The sequence below is a fragment of the Neophocaena asiaeorientalis genome, unplaced genomic scaffold (assembly GCF_003031525.2).
Source record: "Neophocaena asiaeorientalis asiaeorientalis breed wild unplaced genomic scaffold, Neophocaena_asiaeorientalis_V1.1 scaffold450, whole genome shotgun sequence".
NCBI lineage: Eukaryota > Metazoa > Chordata > Mammalia > Artiodactyla > Phocoenidae > Neophocaena > Neophocaena asiaeorientalis.
In genome coordinates, this window is record NW_020175674.1 from 554,918 (window position 1) to 562,441 (window position 7,524).

General features: G+C 40.4%; 1 protein-coding gene across 2 annotated transcripts in view; it reads left to right on the top strand.

Annotated features, from left to right (window-relative positions):
- FILIP1 (filamin A interacting protein 1) overlaps positions 1–7,524 on the top strand; it is a 186,814-nt gene that overhangs the window by 115,567 nt on the left and 63,723 nt on the right. The gene's annotated exons all lie outside the window — the stretch shown is intronic.

The following is a 7,524-nucleotide window of genomic DNA, read 5'->3' on the forward strand; positions in this document are numbered from 1 at the left end:
TAGCAGCATTATTTACAACTGCCAAGATATGGAAGCAACCTAACAAGATATGGAAGCAACAGATGAATGGATAAAGAAGGTGCGTATATGTGTGTGTATATATATATATATATACACACACACAGACACACATAAATATATACATACAATGGAATACTACTTAACCATAAAAAAGAACAAAATTTTGCCATTTGTAACACCGTGGATGGACTTGAAGGGCATTAAGCTAAGTGAAATAAGTCAGGCAGAGAAAGACAAATACTGTATGATATCACTTATATGTAGAATCTAAAAAATACGACAAACTAGTGAATATACAAAAAGGAAGCAGACTCACAGATATACAGAACAAACTAGTGGTTACCTGTGGGAAGGGCATTAAGCTAAGTGAAATAAGTCAGGCAGAGAAAGACAAATACTGTATGATATCACTTATATGTAGAATCTAAAAAATACGACAAACTAGTGAATATACAAAAAGGAAGCAGACTCACAGATATACAGAACAAACTAGTGGTTACCTGTGGGGAGAGGGAAGTGGGGAAGGGCAATACAGGGGTAGGGGATTAAGAGGTACAAACTATTAGGTATAAAGTAAGCCACAAGGATGTATTGTACCACGTGGGGAATCTAGCCACTATTTTATAATAACTATAAATGGAGGATAAACTTTAAAACTTGTGAATCACTATATTGTACACCTGTAACTTACATAATATTGTACATCAACTATGCTTCAGTAAAATTTAAAAAAGAAACATCTATTTAGGTCTTTTTGCCCATTTTAAAATCAGGGTTTTTGTTGTTGTTGTTCAGTTATAGGAGTCCTTTGTATATTCTGGATATTAACCCCTTATCAGATATATGATTTGCAAATATTTTCTCCCATTCTGTGGGTTGCTTTTCACTCTATTGATTGTGTTCTTTGATACACAGAAGTTTTAAATTTAGATGTAGTTCAACGTCTCTATTTTTTATTTTATTGCTTGCTTTTTTGGTGTTATATCCAAGAAATCATTGCCAAATCCAATATTATGAAGTTTTCCCCCTGTTTTCTTCTAAGAGTTTTAGTTCTCCATTCAGGTCTTTGATTCGTTTTGAGTTAATTTTTGTATGTGGTGTAAGGTAAGGGTCCATCTTCATTCTTTTGCATCTTCTTTCTTTGTGGATATACAGTTTTCCTAGCATCATTTGTTGAAGACTATCCTTTTCCATTGAATGGTCTTGGCATTCTGATTGAAAATCATTTGACCATATATGTGAGGTTTTATTTCTGGGATCTCTATTCTATTCTACTAGTCTAAATGTCTGTATTTATGGCAGTATCACACTGTTTTGATTGCTGTAGCTTTGTTGTAAGTTTTGAAATCAGGAAGTGTGAGACCTCCAACTTTGTTCTCTTTCAAGACTGTTTGGCTCTTCGGGGTCCCTTGAAATGCTATATGCACTTTAGAATGGATTTTTCTATTTCTGCAAAAAACATAATTGGGATTTTTAGGAATTTTACTTTTAAAAATTCAAGCTGTCATGGTATTAATAAAAGCAAGTTTTAATATGAAAAACAGCATCTGCTTGTGATATTTTAATAAAAGTTTTCTTTTAGATAATATTTGGTCTGAAGTGCTAGAAAGGAGTAATCTTTAATGAACAAGCAGTATAGAGACTTTTAGGCTATTATTAACCATATAGTTGTGGAGAGAAATTTCTCCAGAAAAAACCTAAAGACGCATTTTTAGCCCCAATGGCCCTCTAAACTAACCATAGCTGAATCTTCTCCTTGTATGTTGTTTTGTCACTAATTATGTTAACTTTGCTTTCTAACACTGAGGAGCAAAAAAATGGGTTTAATTTCTATAATAATAGCTAATGTCATCATAAATTACTTAGCTTTTTTTCTTCCAATACGTTTATAATATTCCATTTTACCTAACTAAGGTAAATAGTATAATTCAATTTGTATGAGGTTTAAAGATTGTTTCCTGTTTCATTCTAGTGGAATGTACTGTTTTTCCTTATTCAGTTTACATATTTTCTTTTTGGAATAAACTTAAGAAGAACAAAGTGACTCCTAAATTGTAGACAGGAACGTCAGATGAAAGAGCAGAAGTTGAAAAATGTTATTGTTTAACTCTTTTAAACAAAGCTAAATAATTAAGGTTGTTCTGAGATTTTCAGCGGCAGTTTATGCCTCTCTGACTTCACATCACTTAATTTTACTTTTATTTCCACAAATATTTACTGAGTGCCTATCATGTGGGCAGGCACCCTTTAGTAGACACTGCAGACACAGTCCCTGCTCTCAAAGCAGCTCACAGCCTAAGAAAGAAATAGGCAAGTAAACTAATAAATTACATTATTTAAACAGATACGGAACATTGAGTTGAGTTCCCAGAATGGGAAGGCATTTACAGAATGGGCATATGTTGGTATTCCAGGACCATCTTTTCCAGCGCTCCTTAGCTCAGTGCAGCAATAGACCATATTTATGTGGTTAACTGAATAATTTGAAGAAGTGATGGTGTTTAGAAACCGTGACATTCTGATCCTTCCATAGCATAGAAACAAATTTATTCTTTCCTCAAAATGCATCCTCCAGGGACTTCCCTGGTGTCCAGTGGTTAAGACTCCGTGCTTCCACTGCAGGGGTTGCGGGTTTGATCCCTGGTTGGGGAACTAAGATCCCACATGCTGCTTGGCGTGCCCAAAAAGAAAAAAAAAAATGCATTCTCCATTCAAGGTCAACAGCTCTTGGCAGGGAATGTCTTGTTTGAGGTGTGCAATGTCAATAGTTAGGGGCAGGCTTCTCAAACTTCCCACCTGGCTGTGTTCCCTCTCAACCTAAGTGAGTGGACTGCCAGTCTGGGGATCATGGTGGCATCGTCTAAGAAGCTGTCCCAAGCTGTCCACCTCAAGCAAGTGTTTTTTAAGTCTTGTGTTTTGTCCTAAACATTCAAGTAAATATTAATATTGTATTAATCTTCTGAAAGGGTTTTAAACTACTTACCACCTACCCTAGTCTTTAAGCAATCTGAGTGCTTCAAGAGGATGCACCATGTTTAATTTGAAGTTCCACAGCTCATTCTGATTCCTCTGTCCTCCCAAAGTTAGACATGTACCCATTTTAGGAGTGTAGAACAGCTATGTCACATGGGCATAAGAACTAAGCATTCTTTCCTACTCATTATGGGTTTTTCCCAAAGATTAAAAAAACCCACAAGTTCGAAAAATAGTTAAGATTGTCACTAGGCATAATCATCAATGATGGAGTTTTGCCTGTAAAGAAAGCTAAGTTTTGGAAACACTGTCAGTGAAATTCAGTTTCTGAGTACAGTTAAGTCCACCATGGCTGCCCTGCCAGATGCAGGGACATTTTGGAATATCCAGTCTCCTGACCACTCCGTGTTTGCCCTGGGATAACCAACTCGTCCCATCTTGCCTGGAGCTGTCCAGATTCGCAGAAGTCCAGCTTTGTGGGATTCTGTTCTTCTTGGTCCCAGGCAAACCAGGACAGTTGGTCACCCCCATTTGCACAGAGGTAGCAAATACTTTCACCAGTTTCTGGGGACCCTCCTAGTTTATGCTGCTGGTCTGAAGTGACCATGATTCCTTGGTGAAGAAGAATCAGTGGGATTGATAACACAGTGAGAACAGGAGAAACCTCTGGGGCAAGCAAGTCCCCGGGAATCAGGTGAGCCTGCTGGGAACCTGGAAGAGAGCAGACATTTTAAGTGCTTTCGGTGCTGAATTGGCCTAAAGTAGTGGTTTCTAAGTGCAGCTATGCTTCATAATCACCTGCAGAGATATTTTAAATCACAATTCCTGGGTTACACCATCAGATCTGCTGATTCAGAATTTGTGTTTAACACAGCAGATGGATGATCTTTCCAACCATCTGACCTTGTCACAATCCCGATGCTTAAAAATTCCAAGGCTTCTTGCTGTTCTGTGATAAAATGCAAACTCACTGCCTGGTTTAGAGGCTTTTCGTGAGTTGCCCGTTGTTTATCACTTCGGCCTCCTGTGGCCCCAGCCCATGCATCTAAATCTATTCAGTTTGGCCTTTGCCTACAGGTTTCCCTTGGCCAAGAACACTCTTAGCCTAGCTCCACCCCTCTTTCTCTGGCTCAAGTACTTATTGTGAGATTTCGGGTCACTTTCTCCAGGAAGCCTCCTCCGTCAGCTCAGATTCAAGTCAAGTGTTCTTCCGGACCAAGTTCTTAGCCCCCTGTATCTCCTCCATCCCAAGGTTTGTCATGTTATAATGTAAGTGACTCTCAACTGATTGTCTATTTCTCCCTAGACTTCAATGCCTCAGGATGCAATTATATCTCCAGTACTGAATGCGCACAAATATTTATTGAATGGATGGTTGGATTCAGCCTTCTTTGGAACTATACCACCTGTGTGGGCTCCACCTGTCCTGTGTCTGTCGCCCCATCCCTACTTTCACAGCAAAGACCAGACACCCACCCTTGACTTTGTGAGACGGATCACACACTCACCTGTCGGCCCCAGGCTTTGCACAGCGGCCCTCTGCTGCCCCCCTGTGTTTGGAATCCGCTCCTTATGCAGCCAATTGAGACAACCCCTCCACGGGGTGCAGTTTCAATTCTGCAGGCACATCTTTGTTTTGGGCGTCCGTATGTCTCCCTTGGCACAAAGGGGATCCAGGTAGGATGGAAGAGAAGGCTGTGACCCCTCTGTGTCTGTTTCTATACCCTAAGCTCCTATTTATTCTCCTCCATCACCAGGACTAAGTCAGTTGAACATTTTCATTGTCTCTTCTTCCTGTGACCTCCTTTTCTCCCCTTTCTAGAACCCTCTTCAAAGTATTCCTCCCTCTGTGTCCTTTTACATCTACGTAAATACAGTGGCCTATTTAGCAGCTCCCCAGTACCCTAAGACTTTCCTTGCTTGTGATAAAACTTCCAAGTGGGGCCTTCCCTAGTGGCGCAGTGGTTGAGAGTCCGCCTGCCGATGCAGGGGACACGGGTTCGTGCCCCAGTCCGGGAAGATCCCACATGCCGCGGAGCGGCTGGGCCCGTGAGCCATGGCCGCTGAGCCTGCGCGTCCGGAGCCTGTGCTCCGCAACGGGAGAGTCCACAACAGTGAGAGGCCCACGTACCACAGAAAAAAAAACACAAAAAACCAACAACAACAACAAAAACTTCCGAGTGAAAATAGTAACGTTCAAGGATAGGAACTTTCTTACATTTTGAACTTCAGTCTTTTCTACAAAAATTAACAAGACTCTCAGAGGCGTAAAGTGGTTTTATCCCCAAAACGTAGGATCTTAATTACATAAATTGAATCACATGTTTAAAGTAATGAAAAAAATTGATTGTGATCACATCTTTATTATTCCATTGATTAAACAGATATCACAATATGAATATTTGATTTACTACAGTAAACTATTCTCAATAGTAGTGATTTATGGGCAACATTCGTCTTCCTTCTATGATCATTATTACAGCAATTAAAAAGCTTTTAGTTAGTCCCTGAAGAGTAATGTGACTCTAAATACATAATGCAGTGTTACATAACCATAGCCTCTTTTTCTTTGGTAATTGGCGTCTAGGGTAATTGAACTCAGAATGCAGTGTCTGGCATATGCAGCATAACACAGTCCATACAGTTCAAGCATAAGCACATTTTTTAGGGAGAAAAGAAATAGGTGTTTCACATCAGTCGTTTTCTTCCAAGAGAACTAGAAAGATTTGGTTAAAAAGAAAGATACGGGCTTCCCTGGTGGCGCAGTGGTTGAAGAGTCCGCCCTTCGATGCAGGGGACACGGGTTTGTGCCCCGGTCCGGGACGCGGAGCGGCTAGGCCCCTGAGCCATGGCCGCTGAGCCTGTGCGTCCGGAGCCTGTGCTCCGCGACGGGAGAGGCCACAACAGTGAGAGGCCCGCGTACCGCAAAAAAAAAGAGAAAGATACCAATAATATTTACATATTTTTAAAGTGGATAGCTTAAACTTTTAAATTAAAATAGCTACTTATTTACAGCTGCAAAGCTCTTTGTTTACATCGTCTGCCTGAAGACTGAGAACAATGGACATACCTTGGACTCCTTCAGTACAGGGTCACCATACACAGATGTGGAGTTGTGCCTTGCATAGGGGTGCCTGGCAGAGGGACTGAATAGGCGTGAACTACAGCCCACTCTTTGCCCCTTAGGCAGGCTGCACTCTGACTCAGGGTTGTGTCTCCTGGAAGAAGCGGGCACCTCTTTCTAATTTGCACAAAGACACTGTACAGCTAGCCTGACTCTGTGTCTGTGCTTCGTCCTCTCGCCCTGCATGGAAACACATTGCCTTTCCATTCAACTATTTTCTGACTTTAACTTTCTCGCTAATTCCAAACCACTGGTTGCTTCAAAATTAATATTTTCCATTTTTATCTTGAAAGGAGCACATGTATATGTGGCAGAGACAACATAGGGAAAATTTGCAAATTCCAGTCCAGTGACGTTTCTGTAATAAATTCGTCTTTAGCCATTTGGAATTAGATGAATTTGGAGACTACGAAAAAGCAATAAAAGTGAGAAATCGCAAAAAAGACAAACTTTATAATGGTCCTGTCTCAGGGCTAACTAGTTAGCTCCCTTGTTTAGAATACCGTGATAACGAGCCGGGTTTATGATTTAAAACCCCCAGTTAGCATAACACAGGGGAAAACTCTATTCCATCGTCACAGACTGAAATTCTGTTGCCACCAGTGTGTTCTTTGGTACAAGTTGGGATGAAGTAAGGGTACTTCATACTCATCACCATTACTGGAAAAACAAGTATACAACCAGATGGGAGTACGTTTGGTCAAAGTCAGTTCCGTCATAACTACAAAGTTCATCATTCCTCATCAGTAGAAAATACATCCAGATGTATTTGCATTATGTGATGGGAACCACAGTCAATATGATTGAAAGCCTATAATCATGTGGTTTTCTCAAGAGCTTCAACAAGACACTAAAGTTTTGCTAATAAACCAAAAGAACAACTCTGACCCCACCAACCTGACTCTGACTGGCAGTGTGGATATTACAGGAGTTAAGTTTCACCTTCAGCGGGAATACATTAGATTGAGAAGCCCAGCCCAGCACCATGAGAGCTCCCAACCATGTGTTTCTGTGCAAAATGAATCACTTGATGGGAAACAGGAAATCACTAATAAAGGCTGTTTCTGTTAATTATACACGGAGTTAGAACCGGAATAGGGGAGAGCAGGGGTTTTTTTAAAGCCAGATTTGAATACTGTATATTGAGGGCATAAACAGAAAACTAGAAAACTTTAAATTGTCATTGACCTCATGTGCACTGAAAAAGGGCTAAGTGTCCCCAGGAGCAGTCCTCCCCCTTCTCAGAATCACTGCTACTTAGATCAAACACTTTTTATGTAGTTAATATTAGCACAAACCCTTTTTCTGCTTGCCGGCTTCCTAGCAACCTGAAGCAGAGTATCTGCTTGCCAATCTGCTTTTGGTAAAAAAAAAAAAAAAAAAAAAAAAAAAAAAAAAAAAACCCA